Below are 19,697 nucleotides of genomic sequence, written 5' to 3'. Positions count from 1 at the left end.
TCTGCTGTGAGCAAATAAAGACCTGCTGAACCACGTTACCTTGGTGTCCGTTTCTCGTCCTTTGGAGCGCTACCGGCTGGAGCGCATCTTAGAGGTGTGGAAAACCCAGCGGATATGTGTATATATATATATATATATATATATATATATATATATATATATATATATATATATATATATATATATATATATATATATATATATATATATATATATACATATATACACACACACACTTATAGATATATATTACCTACTGGCGGTCGCCAGTAGGTGTATATATAGTTAGGATTTTTTTCCTATGGGATTTCTGAAAATTCTATGTCGAATAATTTTGGCGTTTGTGGATGGAATTGGCTGAAATTTTCAGGAAAATGGAACATTTTGTTTCTGAGCAGCCCATGAAAATTTGGGGGGTTCTCGTCAAGGGGGGCCGAGAAAAAAGGGGGGTCCCAAAACGCGTTTTTCCCATGCAATTTTCCATAGGGCGGTTGGACTCACTTTTAGCTCGAACGGCTGAATGAATTTCCTTGAAACTTGGCAAAATTGTAGATATTGTTTGCCCGACGTGCCTTTGCTATGTCTCAATATATGTGCTCCAGTGGATTTTGATAAATTAACGTTAAAAAAAATATATATATCTGTAACAGCGCTCCGGTTAGCGCCCCGGTTCGCGTACCTGACGCGTAACAGAACTTCGCGAAGTGAAGCTGATTGGCTCTCCGGTGTCTGTCAACATTCTAAACAGTCCGGAACGGCCGCCATCTTGTCTCTCGGTAGGATCGAGAGACAAGAGGAGGAGAAAAACGAAGGGGGAAATTAATGAAAGGGGGCAAGGTAGACCCCTCCTGACCCCCTAGGAATGATGTGGGGGCTATTAAAGGGTCCCGTGGGGCAAAAAAAAAAAAAGTTTCGATTTTTCACGGTAGAAGCGCTACCCGGTACGCGAACCGGGTAGCGTTCCGGATAGCGTATCAAGGGGAAAACCAAGGGAAACAGTAAAATAATATATTTAGAGTGCTTTGAGGTAGGGTAGCTCTGAATAGAGCTGTTGTGTTGTGTGGGTGATGTAAGTACCAACATGTAGGTACCAATCAAGAGTCTAAAATTCAATGTACACCGTCTCCTCTGTAGATATCTTGTATGTTCTAATATGGGTTATTTAAATGTAAATGTGTGGAAAAGCACTTCATGCTTTAAAGCAATTGTATTTTTGACCTGATTGTTCTTTCCTCTTAGTCCTCCTCTTTGTTTTTTTTTCCCCACGCTCTTCTTCAGCATGATAGTTGATAAATTTGTTCCCTCATCTCCCTTCCCTCTCCCTCAGTCTCTTCCCTCCCTCACTTTGCTTACTGTCTTTACACTGCTTCCCTTAGTTTTCCCCTCACTTTTCCTGTATCGTTACTTCTTTTCTTTCACCCTCACTCTCCTCCCCTTAATCTCTCTCACCGCTCTCTTCTTACTCTGATACCTCACTCTCCCTTAGCAGTTCTTGTCTGTCCCTCACTCCCTTTCCCTCACTTGTCTTCTTTCACTCCTTCACTCACTCACGTTCCTTTATTCTCCTACTGCATGAATTACAAATGAAAAAAAATAATGTGTCAAACAATTTTAAATTTCTAAATATAAATTTATTCAGTAGAATTCTCAATATTTAGAAGAACTTCTAACAAGTCTTTATCAGGGATTTCCTCTTGAATTATTTCCTCAGGAATGTTTTTATTGGAAAGTCTTTCTAATAGTTCAACTGTTTCCTAACATTTGAGGTATTCCTCATCAAGAGATTGATCCCAAAAAAACGTGTCTTCTTCCTCATTTGGTAGTTCTTCAATATTTTGGGTCTCATTTTCTGCGTTAATCAGAATTTCCATGTAAGTTGTTGATTTTTCCACAGTATTCGCAACAGCTTCCTCAGATTGTGCCATTTTAATTTTTGTATTTCTTGCTGTAAATTGCAGGAAAAAAAATCACTTTAATTTAATTTTCATGTCTAACTCAAACCATGACAACAACAGAGAAGCCCAAGTCAATCTATAACTATAACTGAGGGACAGTAAATAACTAACAGAAAACGTTTTTATAAAAATAACTTTAGTTGCACAACATATTTCCTCTTAGAAACTCTAACTCAAACCTTTTCTGTCACTTCTTCTTTTCTGCTTTCTGTTTTTTCTCTCTGTTATTCCACATGTTTTAACCTTATTCACTGTCACACATCTTGTTTTATTCCTATTTACTTTCGCTCACTGTTTTCTTAACACCTTCCCTCACGGTTGTTGTTTTAGTCCGGTTCTATCCCTACCTCTCATTCCACATCCTTTACTGTTTTTCTTCTTAATTTGAACATTTACTCACATTCTCCAAGTAACTCTTGTTTATTATTCTTCTACTCTCCTTTTTTTCTTTCACTTCCTTATCTATTTTGTTTTTCTCAATTATACCCTCTTACATCTTTTATTTGGAAAATAGATCTATTAAACAGTATCTCTTTGTTACTCCCTCTAGCCGTCTTTCTTTTAACATTACTCTCTGTTTCTTTCCCTTATACTCACTCTTCCTTTTTATTTATTTTTTTTTGTTTCGCTTCCGGTTCGCGTACCGGCGCGCGAACCGGGTAGCGAATCAAAAGAAAAAGAGGTTGCCAGAGTGCTAAACATTCTAGCAATTTTTTTTATAAATGGGAGGTAGTTCTGAAAAGAACTTTTTTTTTACTGTTTTTGTTGTTTTAAATTTTTTTTATTATTTTTATGAACATTTTTGTTACTTTTTTTGTATTTTAAGAACGGTTTTATATTTTTTTTGATTTTTTGGGGGGGGGAAACGAAAATCAGTCATTATAAAGGGCTCAACAGGAGCAACAAAAAAAAAAGATAATTTACTTTCTGGGGCGTTTTGTATTTTATGATTTTCATAAGCTCTGTTGATTAGACGTATACTTTTCTCCCCATAGCAAATTAATTTGCCGCAAAAAATGCAGATATGCTTCAGGTCCCCGAAGTTCATCTGGATGTTTGGGACCGTCTCCCTCGCCTCTGGTCCCGTCACTGCCTGTTCGGTTGATGTACTGGCCACAGGAGGGGGGTTTTCTTGCAGGTCACGTACCTGCGCAGCACTATAATTAACAGGGTGCCACCTCTCCATGTGGCGATGCATGGTGTGATTCCCGAAGCTGTACTTTTTTTCTGTCCCTCGGGACAGAACTTTGTCACAGATGAGACATGTGACGTAACGGGCATTTACTTTTTTTTGGCCCCGGGGAAATGTGAAGAATTGCCAGATATAATTATTCTTCACATGGGACCTCCTTGTGATCAGTGATGTCAATTGAGATGTCATCAGTGATGTCATTTGAGATGTCAACAGTGATGTCATCAGTGATGTCACTGACCATGTCATGAATGATGCAATATGTGACTTCATCAGCAGTGGATTGCGGGTGCGCGATATATAGTTAGTGCAACTAACTATATATGCGAATTTCAATGGTTTTGTGTGAGTAAAATAAGGTTTTGTAAATGCTAATTCCTAACTATATATGGTCTCAAACCTATGTTTTTTTCAGTGAATATACATACACACACACACACCCCCACACACCTCCCTATAAAAGCCTTAAAAATAGTTAGATTAGGGACCCTTGCTTTCAGAACCACAAGCAGTGCTTTAAACGGACAGATACTGTCCGTTAATGAGAACCTGCACTTCTTTAACTTGTGAGCGAGAATACTTGCACGTCTCAGCACACCTGCAATACATTTCATAGGAGAGTACTGCCGGCACTTCTCAGGAACTGAGGGACAAACAGGCACTCTAAATAGGGAGTACCTGCACTTCTATATTTGCATTTAAAGCACTGCCCAACCGTTATTCAAACTTGGCACATGGGATTTTATTAATTAGTGTGTTTGAATCCTGTCTTTTGCAGCACAATTTGCTTGGTGGACAACTCAATTTTGCTCTGGAATGAATGGTCAGCTAGCACATTAACGCTTCATTTATTAAACAGTGGCTAGTTTGTAGTCACAGGTCCATTATCAATTTGGAGTCTCAATCTGCCAACTCTTAAGGAGCTATCTAATCCATCATTCCTGGCAGGGCCGGACTGGGAACCACAACCGGCCCTGGCAAAGTGCTTGGCCGGCCGGCCCTCCCCCTCCCCACTCGGGAGGGTTGAACATGCTCCGAGCTCTTTGCCGGGGCCTGTTTTCGGCCGACTTTGGTACAGTGCCGATTTTGCAGCTATGCTGCAAAAACGGCCCAGTGACAAAAACGGCCACCAGGGGCCCAAAACCAGTCCCCACCCGTGCAGCGCACCGGGGGATTGCCCAGTGCCCGCTTTGGCCAGTCCGGCCTTGATTCCTGGCTGCAGTATATCCCTAAACTGAATAAGTGACTTCGTATCACTGAGCTCTAATTTAATTTGCTCTTGTGGATTGGACTCCATTAAAGCGCCCTCAACGAGCCGTCTCTTCTCTTTCTCTCAGCCTCAACTTGACCTTGTTTGGTTGCACTGTCTAGAAACAATGAGGGGCAGTATAAATCTTGGCGTGAGCATCCTTGGTGTTTAAAGCTCTATGGAATGGCATAAAAGATGAGCCGCTGTACAAGAGGCTATCTCAGTTCAATCCAGTGGCTGCCATTTTAATAGCATATTTGTCGGTTGAAACACACAGACTCCCCAACAGTATAATAACAAAATACCAGTACTACAACTTATAGAGTGCAATTATACGCTTTCCATTCTCATGCTGTATGTTTTGAGCAGCAAGAGTTAACAAATATCACGACCTTTGTTATCTTGGGTGATAAAATCTGAACAATGTTCATGGCCCAATAGTCAATGCAGGAAAGGCGCATCAGGTCCCCACCTTGTAGATGAGCAGGGCTGTGTCGTCAGCATAGTAAAAAACGAAGATGCAATCCTGGAATGTTTAAGGCAAGAATAAATAGATTATTTTGAAATGTAATGCAAATTTGATATACAGATGTAAACTAAAACAAGTGCGAGAAGAAATGTCAGTTTGACCCTGCAGGGACATGCATCTTTTCAGTGAAGTTGTCAGTTCTGTCTGCATGTCCATGTCCGCTTTGATGTGTCCAAAAGCTGAATCAACCATAGTAGTTCTGGAGTGAAAACCAGTTTGTCCAACTTTGTCCAGAACTTTGTTCTAGTGACTTCGTCATAGGGAGCATCCGGGTCGATCAATGCACAATATCAACTACGGCTGTTTTTAGGAAGAAATATTTGTGCGGTACATTGGAGTTCCAGTACATTATGTGAGGGTGATATCCCTCTTCTAAAGCCAGTGTGGGTACTGGGTACATGTCTCGCCATGTAGCAGGAATAGTTTAGTCAGTTTGTGTTTGTTTTCTTCTTCTCATCACCACACCTTTACCAAAGTCACTGTTTATTCAAGTATGCAAATAGAACGAAGTATCCATTAGGTGTGCCCCGTGAGAAAGCGACTCCATGAAGACACAAGACATGGCAAATGTGCCTCAAGAATCAAAAAGAGTCATTCGTAGTTAGTTAAAGTATTGAGGCAGAACCATTTGCCTCATTGTGGGACATGCACCTCATGCGGGCTGCACCATCATAGTCCTCAGCTGCTCCTCCGCGAGGTTCACTATTGGCCAAATCCAGGTCCTGGTAATCAGTTTCCACTGGTGGTGAAGCTGCAAGAGATGAAACAAAAGATGTGACAAAGTAGCATAACTACATTCGATCACCATCAGACATGCTTTTTCACAGGGACTGGAAAACTCTCTGCAAACATCTACTCTCTGTCCTAAAAATCTTACACATTTTCCTCAATGCGAAAAACCGTTTATTCTACACAGTGTCTAGCTCTCCTTTTGTCACTCTACTGTTAAGTTTACTCTGTCAGTGCCATGGCTTATGAACTCAGATAACAATGTTGATATAAAGGGCCTGATTTAGAGTCGTCATATTGGCTTTCTTGATGCTTGCTTGAGTGCTTTGTCAAAAGCTTTTGAAGATGGCCGTAAATGCGTGTCCATACATAGGCAGCCATTTTCGAATGCACAAGTGGCATTTTCGAATATTTCTTGGCAAAGTGTAACAAAAAATACCCCAATGAATGCCATGTTGCTTCATTGTGCATGTAAATACGGGCACATGCAGCCACTTTGCAATGAGGTACTCACAGTTTGTCAAAAACCAATGGAAGGTGGCCACTGAGCACGAGGACAAGTGTATGCACACACTAGCAACCAATCAATCATAAGCAAGCGGCTGATGTAGAGCCCATTCTATCAATTGCAAACTAGACAAAAGGTCTTCAGCAAGTGAGAGATATGCTGTCTGTGGCAAGACTTAAAAAGCATCAGGGTAAAGGAGTATAGCTCGTATGATCTATTTAGAAGACGGTCTATCCCAAAAACCATGAAGCAAATAATGTCTGTTGGAATTGTTTTACGTTGGAAACTCCTTAAAATCAACACCAAAAACAGTATGTTTCATACAAGAGGATTCAGTAGATCTGTTGTATTAGTAACACACACCTAAGCAGAATATGTGTATTCTGAGCAGCAGAATAAAGATCTAGCGCCAGTGCTCCTAAGTTAGGTAATAAACAACTACTTGATGTGAGTTGACTTGATGTTAGCAATGTTGGCATTTCCCTCTTGAAGCAGGGGCATGCCCGACTGCAGAAGGTACTACAGGTTCCACCCACATATATTAGACTTGATTCTCCAAAAGGAGTCATGCAGTCGAGGTAAATGCTCAACGAAGTCCACAAAGAGCAGTAGAGCAGTGACCCAAAGGAATATACTTGTGATAGTCAGCCATGTTAAGTGATCACTAGATTCCGCTCAGCAGTGACAGGGGACTAACCCACAGGCATGGAGCCACATGAATGCTCTGATTACAGGAAGCCGTGGTAGATGCTCTGTAGAGGCAATTCAAGAATGGCAGAGGGACAACTCACTGGAGTGCACACGCTACAGACAGCCATAGTCTTGAGGTCATGGAAGCACATGCAAGCCTCTGCCAAATGAAAACCTGCAGAATCTGCAAAGGAAGGAGTAACTAATGTGGAAAATAATATATGTAGGAGTTTTAGGCCTAATATCAACACATACAGCCCAACGACATTTAATCGCGCAAGTGAGATTTGAGTATTTGGTCACTAGGGGAAAATGTCCTACATGATTAATACAGAAGTTACAGATGAGTGACCCTCAGACATAGACTGGACAAAGATCGACAGGCTAAAATCATAAAAAGAGTCCCAAAAGGAGTGGAAAAGGAGCCATTAAAAGCAACGCACTGGCTGTAACTAGCCACGGAATAAGCTGTGTAGAGTCCACAAAGGGACAACAGAGGAGTAACACACAAACCAACTGGATACAGCTCCTTTGCATGTATTCATTGTGAAACATATGTATCTCATGAACTTGTTTGAACATTGTAAACTCCACATATCATACATTCAAAGCTTAGTCTTATAAGGAAGTTTACTTTAACGAAGACTGGATGGAGACCTTGCCACTGCTATTTGCCACTCTGCTGTGCAAGCCATCTGTCTGCCACTGCTGCCCCTCTCATGAATGAGCCTCTCAGAGGAGCAAATCTCTGGTGCGCCTCTGCTGCTCCCTTCTTCAGTCTAGAGCTGGGCTGCCATATTTCAAACAGAGCCTCCCTTCCCACATCTGCCCACCACCAGCAGGGTACCAATCCTGCTAAGTGACAAAGGCTTTTTCCTAACCTGCTCTAGCATTAACCTTAAGGACAGTGTCTGCTCCGGCCAAACAAAATACATTGGTGGGCCGTACGTTGGGCAAGCTCGCTCCATAGAGTCGACATAGTTCTAATATGTCACTACCACGCAGGTCATTACAACACACCCTACTGGATGCAGGGTCGCCTGTGCTGGGTTGATGTAGGTATTCCTTCAACTGTGCTGAGATTTCCAATGGACTGTGCGGTGGGCCAGTTGGATTGTTTCCACATGTTCACGTCCATGCTGGTTTAGGTGTCAGCTTTTGATCAAGATCATTTACTGAATGGTGCTGTCCTCAAGAGACCTGTGGGTTGATTCCTTTAAGGGTCGAAATGTCGGGTTTCCTTGTGGATATCGGCTTTTTCATGGATTTAACAGGCCTCCGGAGTCGACACGTAAGTGAGAGGAGTAGCTACCAGGCATTTAATGGATACAGACGGACACAAAATGCCCTCGACGGAGTCAGCAAGAGACCTGGTAGTACACATCGCATGCTCTCCCAGGGGAGTTTGCATCAGGCGGACACCTCTATCGAAAGGGTTGTGCAAGAATCACTTGATCCAACCTCTTGGGCAGTCTTTCCTCATTGTGTACTTTCACTAAGCGCAAGTTGCTATTCTTATTGGGTAAAATCATGTATTCCTATGCAGGGCCAGCTTTAGGGCGGTGTGACTGGTGCAGCCTCACTGAGGGCGTTGTGTTTAGTAATAACTTACAATTTAGAAGCACCTGCTGCAGAGTTACTGGGGTGCCCAGCTTTTCGGGACCAATAAAAATATCAAGATAACTCTTGTGATTGATGTTCCTGCTAGAGAGATCGGAGTTTTGTCTAGTGGCCGTTTTTGACTCGTTATAAAGTAGCGCAGAGGGTTAATATGCCTGCTGCAAAGAACAGATCTGTATATTGTATGTGGATAGCAGAGTGGATTAGTAAAGCCAGCTTTGACCAGTGCATTAAACAAATGAAATGTATGTGAGAGAGGGTCTATGGAGAGATGGGGGGCACTTTTGCCAGGAAGTATTGAGGGATTCTGAGAAGCAGGTCAATGGGGGTGCCGAAAAAGATTGTCGCACCAGGCACCCACCAGTGCTAAAGCCGGCCCTGATCCTACGCACTGCGATGCCCATTAAGAAAGGAATTTCATCAGCCATGTATGTGCCAAGCACTTTCTAGAAAGTAAATGCAAGGAGGGCCGGCTTTAGGGCAGTGCGATAGGTGAGGCCGCACTGGGTGCTGACCTGTGGAGGGGGCACTGTGACTTCAGTGGGTGCAGTGTTTAACAAGATCTTATGATAGGAGAGATGAGTGGCACTTTTGCACGTGGTAGTGAGAGAATCAGAGAAAGCGGTCATGGGACGTGGGGGTGCCATAAGTGATTGTCGCACTGGGCGCCACCAACGCTAAAGTTGGCCCTGAGGAAACCCATACGTCTGTCACGCACTGGAGGGAGTCGAGCGGCTCGCGCTTGCAGTTTCCACTCGCATCATAGATCAGTTTCCCATGGGGCGAGTACAACAGGGTAGCGCCTGAAGGTGCAAGAAAGATATATGCAGGGCTCGAGTCGGGGTACCACGCAGGTGGACGGCGTCCCCCCACTTATTTTACCGCCGCCCCCCCCCCCCCCCGCTAAACAGCTGGACTTCACCGTTTGGTCGCTCTGGGACGAGATCGGAGCTCACAGCACGCTGTGAGCTAAGATCTCATCCCAGAGAGGACACAGCGGTAAGGTGGGCACATTCCACAAGCAGATGGGCATTTGAAGGGAGGTGCGGCGGTGTATAAGAACTGTACATTGTGGACAATCGAGGGGGCTGTGAGATCTGCAGACGGTGGACGCAAGAAGCCGCCGGCTAAGCAACAGATACAGAGATACAGGACTGGAGAAGTTAGAAGAATAGGAAGCGGAGGGGGGGAGGGGACTAGGGTTAGGGGAGCCAGAAACAGAAGACGGGGGAATGGCAGAGTCCCGTTCTCTTCAGTGCGAGAAAGATGCAAAGGTGTTCTGGGGAAGGGGCGGACTGCTTTTAAGTTAGGGATGTGACATCTCCCCCTCCTTATGTTCATGCGATCACTGGCACAGCATGGCTACGCTCATTGGCGTGAGGTGGGGCGGTGTGGGGAAGGGGTGGTTCTATCACGGGTTTGGAAACACACGGAGAGGCAATGAGCCAAATTTTGCAAACCACCTTTCGTGACGTCACTTCCGGTGACAGCGTCCCCCCACTTTTTTTTTTTTTTGGGACTAGTGCTCTGGATATATGCCGTCTGCAAGAAATGTGCTCATCTATTAATTTGGCATTTGAGAAGCCCAGCTTGTACGCTCTGGGTGGCCTCACCACAGTTTGCAGGCAAGGGTAAGGTGGTGATCTGGTGGGCTGTTCAAAATATCGTGAGTAGTTGCCATTTCTTCCTGGTTTTCGGCTTTGTTATTGGGGGCTCTACTGCTGCAGGCAATCGTCTTTTCACACGTGCAAGCATGAGTCGCAATACCCTCGGATACCTTAGAGTTAAGAGGAAGATATCTCCTCATCACCGACAAATACGAGCTTGAAATAAAAAGTGTTTGAGTGACATGACACAGGTGGGGTTTATGAAAGGTAGTGGCGGGCTATCTGCAGAGACGTGGTGAACAACAGGGCGATTCTAATGAAATAAGTGCTAAACTGCAACTATAGTAACTGAAAGAAAACCTAACTGCCATGCCTGGTGCTGGCACCAAAAAGAGACTTTTGAAGCGCATTTATCAATTTGGAACTGGCTTGGTGACTCAGTAAAGGGTGCTCATAGAAGTCAGACCCTCCAGGATATCGCGATTTCGCGATTTCGCGATTTGCCGCGAAATCGGCACTTTTGTAAAAATGCCGCGATTTTTGCAATAGTGCCCGCGAAATCGGTACTTTTGTAGAAATCGCGGCATTTTGACAAAAGCCACTATATCCTGGGGGGTCTGGGGCCACTTACGTTGTTTATTGGGGCGGGCGGGAAGGACGCAGAAGCACACAGAAGCACTAAAGAATCACTTTCCAGGCTTAATGGGGCATTAGCAGCTCACTGCGGCGGGCTTTGAAGTGCCCCTCCCGCCTCTGGCACCCAGCTGGAGACCCTGCCAGTGACTGGGGCGAGGCGTGAAAACGGACCTCCTGCCAGCTGGAATACCAAGTAGGCTACACCCTCCTATTTAGCTAGAGACTCGGTCTCCTAACTGCAGGCTTATCGGCAGAATAGTACAACACCCTTGCACATCTACCATTAGCAGCAGAATCATCGGCTTGCTCAGCACATTGATGAGAGAGGGGTGCGTTCTGTGCCCCCTCCACTGTGCCCCCTTTCCGGAGGCCTGGGACCTTCACCTAGGCCCCGAGTACCGTGCTGGCCCTGCGGAGACCTGGCAAGGGGGCGAGGAGGGAGGATCCTAGCCAGGGCCGGACTGGCCGTTGCGCCGCTCGGGTGTTTGACTTACTACGTCACTGGGTATTGCCATCTAATAAATGTTAGTTTCCTTTTTACATTTTTATTTAACAAATGGCAATTCCTTCGTTGTTTTCAAACAATTGTTGCTGAGTGTAGAAAAACTCTCAGGAAGCCAGTGATTTAAATAGAAACCATAAATCATTTGCACACATTTAACTGGAATACACAGCCGGATACATCGCAGATAGCACAGTGGGTTACTCCAAGCGTCTGTTGGTGAACATATGGATAACCTACAGGTAATTTGACTAAAGCGCAGCAGATCGACCACGCCTGTAACCCTTGAGAATTTTATAAAATAAGTACCAATGATTTATGGAACTTCCTATAATTAAACGAGCTTTGAAAAGGCAAAAATGTGCAGTACAGTGTGAAAAGCAATTAACAAGTTGGGGTGTAATTGAATCGAAAGAGGAACGTTTGGTAGAATGAGGAACACTTTTACTTTCTACAAAAATATCAAACATATGGTCTTTAGAAAGGCTTATTTAACTCGTTCATATTTGCTAAAGTAGTACACTGATCATGCATCAACGTGACTCTCTCTCTGGGATTCTCACTGGGATTTCCATTTCTGTTCAGGTTCCTACGACGTGCATTGTTTCGAAAGCTGTGACAATTACATTAATTATATTAAAAATGGTCTGTTTATGCACAGTGCTGTGACGCAACTTCTGACTGTACCTACCAGTCACTGTACCCTGGCCCCCTTGAAAGGTGTGGGCCCTGGGCAATTGCCCACTATGCCCACTTTGACCGTGCCATAAAACGTCTGATGGATCCCCTACAGAATAAGCGGCAGTGGCGTAACACAGGCCATCACAGCCCCCGCAGAGCGGTGGGGGCCCTGAGTTGCAGGGGGCACCTTCAGCAGAGTATTCTGCCCAGAGAGCTGAATAAGTCTGGAGCGGGGGCCACGTACCTTGTAGGGCGGACCCCTCAGGTTTCGTTGCACCACTGATAAGCAGAGCAATTTAAATGATTACCAGAGAGGTGAATGAGGATCTAGAAAGTCACAGTACATTTTTACCCTTGAGTGTGCCATACCACTGCAAGTAGGAGTTCAGGAGGTTTTAACAAAAAGTAACCCCTAAACCAGAGCTTTACCACTACATTGTGGACATTCATTTCGTGTAACTGTCAAACTGTAGGAAAAGGGAATTACTTAAACCCGCAATCAAGAGTGTTTATATGGAGGAATGCTTACATTAGTATACATACACAGCTTCATGTTGTTAAATAACTTAAAAAAGTAAGATATCTGTGTTTGTTGTATGAAAAATGGACAAATAAAATGCCGCAAAATTGCCGCTAAATTTCCATATTTGTGCCGCTAAATTTCCATTTTTGTGCCGCTAAATTTGCTAATCCATGCCGCTATATCCTGGGGGGTCTGAGAAGTGAACCATGCCTTAATGGATATATTCTGGAACTGACCTCTAACGCGGAAGAACTATTTCCCGGAAGTGATACCTTTGACATTGAAGTTGTTCAGTAAAGTGTTCATGCATGGATAGGCATAGGAATGTCAGCACTGATTATTTAACAAATAGAATGTAAGTCACTTTATTTTTAAAGTTTCCTAAATCTATGGCTTTTATATTGTCGGACAATTATTGGTATGTGGCTTATAGGAGGTTTATCAAGTCTCAAGGCAACATGTTTATGCCTCAAATTTACTGGCTTAAGTACCCCGGTGAAAAGACATACAAAGAGGCAGCATCTAGAATCCTCATATATGTATTGGCCTCTAGCTGGCTTCGCTACTTTCCAGGTACCTCTTTGGCACAGTAACTTTGCTCAAACAGCTAGCCACTGGATGTGCTTGTATGCACACCTCAGGGGACAAATCTGTCATCGTTCTGGTACCTTCGGTGGACGGAAAACCAGAGAGGCTAGCATACAGGATAATGTACCCAGCTTGACCATCAGACACAAAGCATGCATCACACAACTAGGTGAAATACAGCAAGTACTGTGCATTGTGGCAGAATGGGAAGTTATAGGTAGGAGGCGCAGCGAAACACTGGGCCAGATTCACCATATGTTTCCTGCGAGAGGGTGCCACTTCCTCTTGTCTTATTCTTGGCTTACTCCTGATGTATAGATGCAAGTCAACTACTCATGAAAGAAAGATATGTGACTTTGGTGCACTGAGGCCTATGCACAATCTTTACTCAGTGCTATATGGCTATTGCTTATATCACAGGTAAAGGTCAATAAAAAAAAGTTTGCCTGAATCCTCCAAATGCCATTCACTAGTTCCTTTCATCTTTGTGGTGTAACTGAAAAATACCCATGAAACTCTACTTCCTCCCCCGGCAACACTTTCATTAAGAGCACATTGCTCAATTCTTGCCCACACCAATTGGCATAACAGATGCATTAGCATACACAGGGAATACCCATGCATTGCTTCACCTTCTCTTCTCACATCATGCTGCCAAATTATGACGAGACTGGCACCTCCGCCCTGGCACAGTCTGCCCAGTTCCAGAAAGGGTCCTACATCCTGCCTCATAGGCAGAGACAGCACTGAGGAAGGTGCCAAAGGAATAAGGCAGGCACAATTAAGAGCAGAGCAAAGTTACAAAGCACACCAGAGGTTGTTTTGCGTCTTAAAACTAAATAATGTAAACAATTAAAAAAAACTTTTTTAACACAAATATATCCACATTTCTATTTTATAAAAAGGGATGTGTGTCTAAGAGGGTCGATGTTTTTATTATGCAAGAACATTGGTTTCAAAACTCATACTTCTCAGGACTCAATGTTATTTAACAGGCAACATAATTCTTGCGAAATACACGATTTCAAACAATGGGAAGTTTAGTCTCAGTCTGATTTCCTTCCCTAGCTAACTAGTTTCGAAGCATGAGTGCATTTAGAAGTGTGCAGCCCAAAACTTCGCCATTGCCCTTCATTAGGTATCAGCCACAGACGCAGTTAGCTGAATGTAGGCAGAGCTTTTGTTGCCAATAGTGTGCTTTGGGGTAGCCCTTTCCTCATTATTGGATGGCTTTGTTGTCAATCTCAGTTATGTGCACCTGTTCGGATGGCTTTCCTCACCAATCTTGTGTTTATCCCACTAAGCAGCATTTCGGGCCCTTGGGGTTCTGATTGGAAGATTTCAATCAGTGACACTTATAAAGCGCGCTACATACCCGTAGGGTCTCAAGGCGCTGGGGGGGGGGTTGCCGCTACTGCTCGAACAGCCAGGTCTTCAGCTTCTTCCTGAAGGAGAGGTGGTCTTGGGTCAGGCGCAGGTCGGTCGGGAGGGAGTTCCAGGTCTTGGCGGCCAGGTAGGAGAAGGACCTTCCTCCTGTAGTCGCTCTTCGGATGCGGGGGACGGCGGCGAGGGCGTGGTTGGCTGATCGGAGGTGGCGTTTGGGAGCGTAGAAGTTGACTCGGCTGTTGAGGTAGCTCGGGCCTTGGTCGTGTAGGGCTTTGTGTGCGTGGGTGAGGAGGCGGAAGGTGATTCTTTTGTTGACGGGGAGCCAGTGAAGGTCTCTCAGATGTCCGGAGATGTGGCTGGTTCGTGGGATGTCGAGGATGAGTCTGGCTGAGGCGTTCTGGATCCGCTGGAGTCTCTTCTGGAGCTTGGCGGTGGTACCGGCGTAGAGGGCGTTGCCGTAGTCCAGTCGGCTGGTGACGAGGGCCTGGGTGACGGTCTTCCTGGTCTCGGTGGGGATCCACCAGAAGATCTTCCGTAGCATGCGTAGGATGTTGAAACACGCCGAGGAGACGTTGTTGACTTGCCTGGTCATGGAGAGGGAGGAGTCCAGGATGAAGCCCAGGTTGCGTGCATGGTCTGTCGGTTTGGGTGCGGTGCCCAGGGCGGGAGGCCACCAGGAGTCGTCCCAGGCGGAGGGTGAGGAGCCCAGGATGAGGACCTCCGTCTTGTCCGAGTTCAGTTTCAGGCGGCTGGTCGTCATCCACTCGGCTACCTCTTTCATCCCTTCGTGCAGGTTGGCTCTGGCGGCGGCGGGGTCGTTGGTCAGGGAGAGGATCAGCTGGGTGTCGTCGGCGTAGGAGATTATGCTGAGGTTGTGTTTGCGTACGATGGCCGCGAGGCGGCTCATGTAGACGTTGAAGAGGGTGGGGCTCAGAGATGATCCTTGAGGGACGCCGCAGATGACTTCGGAGGCCTCTGACTTGTACGGTGGTAGGCGAACTCTCTGTGTTCTTCCGTCGAGGAAGGAGATGATCCATTCCAGCGCCTTGTCCTGGATTCCGATGTTGCTGAGGCGCCGTACTAGGGTGCGGTGGCAGACCGTGTCGAATGCCGCGGAGAGGTCTAGGAGGATGAGGGCCGCTGTTTCTCCATTGTCCATCAGGGCTCGGATGTCATCGGTGGCGGCGATGAGGGCGGTCTCGGTGCTGTGATTGGCTCGGAAGCCGGACTGTGAGGGGTCGAGGGATCCGTTCGTCTCGAGGAAGGCGGCCATCTGCTTGTTGACGGTCTTCTCGATGACTTTGGCTGGAAACGGGAGGAGCGAGATGGGGCGGTAATTCTTGAGGTCGGTGGGGTCCGCTGTTGGTTTCTTGAGTAGAGCGCTGAGTTCGGCGTGTTTCCAGCTCTCAGGGAAGATGGTGGTGTCGAAGGATGTGTTGATGATGTCTCGCAGGTGGGGTGCGATGACAGCGTCGGCCTTGTTGAAGACGTGGTGAGGGCAGGGGTCGGTCGGTGATCCGGAGTGGATGGAGTTCATCGTGCGGATGGTGTCTTCGGTGCTGATCGGGGTCCAGGCGTGGAGGGTGGTGGTGGGGGGTGGTTGTTCGGTCATGGTGTGTGTTGGTTGGTTGTTGAAGCTGTTGTGTATGTCCGCGATCTTGTTGTGGAAGTATGAAGCGAGGGAGTTGCAGAGGTCTTGCGATGGGGTGATGTTGTTGTTTCCTGCGCTGGGGTTGGAAAGCTCTTTCACGATGTTGAAGAGTTCCTTGCAGTTGTGTGCGTTGTTGTCCAACCGGTCCTTGAATGCTGTTTTCTTGGCGGCGCGGATCAGCTGGTGGTGTTTCCGGGTGGCAAGTTTGAAGGAGGTCCTGTTGTCCGGTGTCGGTTCCCTTCTCCAGACTTTCTCGAGGGCTCGGCAGTTCTTCTTGGAGCTCTTGAGTTCGTCGGTGAACCATGGGGCCTTCTTGCTGCCGGGTCTGCTAGGCGGGGTCCTCAGTGGGGCGAGTTCGTCCGCGCAGTTGCTGATCCACTTCGTGAGGTTGTCGGCGGCCTGGCTGGGGTTCGCTGAGCTGGCAGGAGGGTGCTGGCTCAGGGAGGTGGCGAGCTGGTCTGCTGTGATCTTGTTCCAGCTTCTGCGGGCGGCCTGTTGCTGGTGTTGGTGGGTCGTCGTTCTCTTGAAGGTGAAGTGGACGCAGCTGTGGTCCGTCCATTGAAGCTCTGTGGCGTGGCTGAAGTCGATGTCTGTGCTGGAAGAGAAGACTGCGTCGAGTGTGTCCCCGGCGAGGTGGGTGGGGGTGGACACCAGTTGCTTGAGTCCAAGGTTGGCGAGGTTGTCGAGCAGGGTGCTGGTGTTGCGGTCGTTGTTGTTCTCCAGATGGAAGTTGAGGTCTCCCAGGAGGATGTAGTCAGCGGAGGGGAGGGCATGCGGGCTGACGAAGTCGGCGATGTCCTCGCTGAATTGTGTGCGTGGTCCAGGGGGTCGGTAGATCAGGGTGCCTCTGAGGGTGGTGTTCGGGTTGGTGTGGATCTGGAAATGCAGGTGTTCGGCGCTGGTCAGGTTGTTGTCGGTGCTGGTCGTGATGCGGATGGTGTTCCTGTGGATGATGGCGATGCCTCCTCCCATCTGGTTGGCGTTTCGGTCCCTCCGGACGATCTTGTAGCCCTCTGGGATAGCGATGGCGATGTCGGGAGCTGAAGAGGCGTTCATCCAGGTCTCCGTGAGGAAGGCAACGTCAGGGGCTGTGGCGTCTAGAAGGTTCCAGATTTGTATCCTTCCAGTGCTCACTTGAGGGGACTCTTTTTTGTTTTACTTTCAGCACTCCATCAGAATGCACGTTTCTTTGCTCTCTCCTCATTTCTGTCGTCTCAGTCTCTCTCTCTCAAGTGTGCTCTTCAATTCAGCCTTACCCGCTTGACGAGGCCGGGGCCAATTAACTTTGACTAATGTTTGTTTAATTAGCACCCTCTTCACATACTGCTTTCAGTGGACAGTTCCTTAGTGGCAAAACACATTTTTTATTAATAACTGTACAAAAATAAACATCGAATATAAAAAAAATACATAACCGGAAACTTGTAGTTGGTCCTAGATTGGCATTTCGTGGTTCAGGTGACAATTATGAATCCCTCAATGGCAATACAGGACTATGCTACACATGTACCCACTTTGTTTTTATTTATTGATTTATTCATGCCATGTTCCTACTGAAAAACACAGCTTCACACATTTCTTACAGCTGGGCAAACGCCAAATTCCATGGTATTAACACAATGCAGTTTAACAGATTTAAGAAAACACTGCTTAGTGCCTCAAATTACATTGAAGAATTACTTTATAGAAGAAAACAATCAGGGCCATATTCCCAAGGCCTAGTTCATATGATTATACCTCACTGCACAAATGGAACACAATTTAACCCATTATATACTGCTTATCCTAATACTTTCATTTAGACTGACAATAACAGTCTAAATGAAATATTAAAATGCATGACCATACATGCATCTTGATATTTATTACCATCGTTGAGGGATGAGCAGGCATAAAGAACTACTCGAGGATTCATCTCTCGTGAATCAAGCCCCTTTCACACTTTGATAATAATTAACATATTACACACCTCCACTTACATACTGCATATAAATATGTACCACCCCCCCTCACACATACATCAATCTTATGATAACTTACAGACATGGTAAGTTTCACTCTCGGGCTCTGGGTGACATTTAGACAGCAAATCCCACCAATAATTTCACTTGACCAGGAAAATCCATCCCTCCTCAGGGATACTGGTACCTCCAATATCAGTACCTCCAGGTGGGATGAGGTGTGGACTTAGCCGCGCCATATTGGAAGATGTGTTTGCTTTACCTAAGAGCAGATAATGGCATGGCATTCACAAGGTAGAGTCAGCATATCTGAGCTTCCCAGTTGTTCTCCTCATGCTACTCCACAGTGGGACATGCATGCTCCACGTGTGACCAAGAGAGTGATTGCTGCTTACCACATGTTTGTAAGACAGATGAGAGATAGGCTTCTAATGAGTAGTACTATTGGTAAACAACACAATTGTCTTTGTCTAGCAAATGTGTAGGGGCAACCACCATCAAATGAACCAGGTACGGTAGACATCGATGTCTGGAGACAGTGTAAAAAGGACACCACCTCAGAGTACTGCAAGGCTCTTGGGATTACTGTCCCTGACAAAGCAAGTACGACCCTCACTTTTACGTTGTGATACCACCGTGTTAGGGAATTGTTGATGGGGCTCTAGGTATTGAATGTGGGCATTGAATGTGGGTGTCCAGCCTGATTAGATATATGAATTGAGAATGCACATTTTATGTGGAGATATGAATTGAGAATGTGCATATTGTGTGGAAGTTCGCACAGACCTCTAGATAGGTCACTCCACACTACCCACAGACCCCTCATCACCACATCCAAAACTGCCTTCTACTAGCTTTTCATCAACAGAAGTAAAACACTCTTCTAAGCTGTCAAGCACTGCATAAATCATCTCCTTAAACCTCCAATGCCATAATCTGTCGACAAATGTTAAACCATCAATCGCATCTTTAACAAAAAGATGACATTAGATCCCATCATAAAACAGGCATCCACTTTATTGCTGACCACCCACCACTGCACCCACAAGTGGATAGTTTCAGCTCTCTCTGGCTTGTCAGACTCAAACTTCACTATATGAACCCCAGGCCGACACTGAAAAAGAACAGATACAGCCTCAACAAGGAACTCACATTATGTTTTGTTAAGTTATGTGTATCTGTAAGGCGCACAACTTATCCGGAGGGTGTCCTGAAGCTTAAGCAGGAGTTGTATGAGCTGAGAAAGGGTTGAGGCTAGGTGTACGGACGGGTCTTCAGTTTCATGCGAAATTCAAGAACTAAAGCGGATGTTCTGATGTGCGGGGGGGCAGGTCCTTCCAGGCTTTAGGAGCGAGGTAGGGGAAGGCACGACTACCGGATCTGGTTCTGGATCTGGTATGTGGAGGTGTCTGGTAGGTTTATGGTAGTTTATGCTGCTGTAGAGGAACATGGGGCCAATGTTCTATAAGGCTTAGTGTGAGGAATTTGAAGAGTGTTCATTTGTGCATTGGGAGATAGTGGAGCTTTTTAAGATGTGTGGTGATGTGACGGTGGGGTGAAAGGTTGAGGGTGAACCAGGTGGCAGAGTTTTGCATGGTCTAGAAAGTCTTCTGGTCAGTTGAGGGTTAATTCCTGTATAGTGTGTGTTGCCATGTTCCAGTTTGCTGGTAATGAGGCCTTGGGTGACGGT

At 45.9% G+C, this 19,697-nt stretch overlaps 1 long non-coding RNA gene across 1 annotated transcript in view; it reads right to left on the bottom strand.

Moving 5' to 3' along the window:
* Positions 1 to 1,609: 1,609 nt before the first annotated feature.
* The window catches only part of LOC147669140 (uncharacterized), a 437,991-nt gene continuing 419,903 nt past the window's right edge, over positions 1,610 to 19,697 (bottom strand). Inside the window, exon 4 of the long non-coding RNA XR_015303736.1 lies at positions 1,610 to 5,676. This is a non-coding gene — a long non-coding RNA (uncharacterized LOC147669140). The remainder of the gene's footprint in view (positions 5,677 to 19,697) is intronic.

Source organism: Lissotriton vulgaris, unplaced genomic scaffold (assembly GCF_964263255.1).
Source record: "Lissotriton vulgaris unplaced genomic scaffold, aLisVul1.2 SCAFFOLD_472, whole genome shotgun sequence".
NCBI lineage: Eukaryota > Metazoa > Chordata > Amphibia > Caudata > Salamandridae > Lissotriton > Lissotriton vulgaris.
Note: the sequence above shows the minus strand (reverse complement) of the source record. Positions and strands in the feature narration are given on the sequence as shown.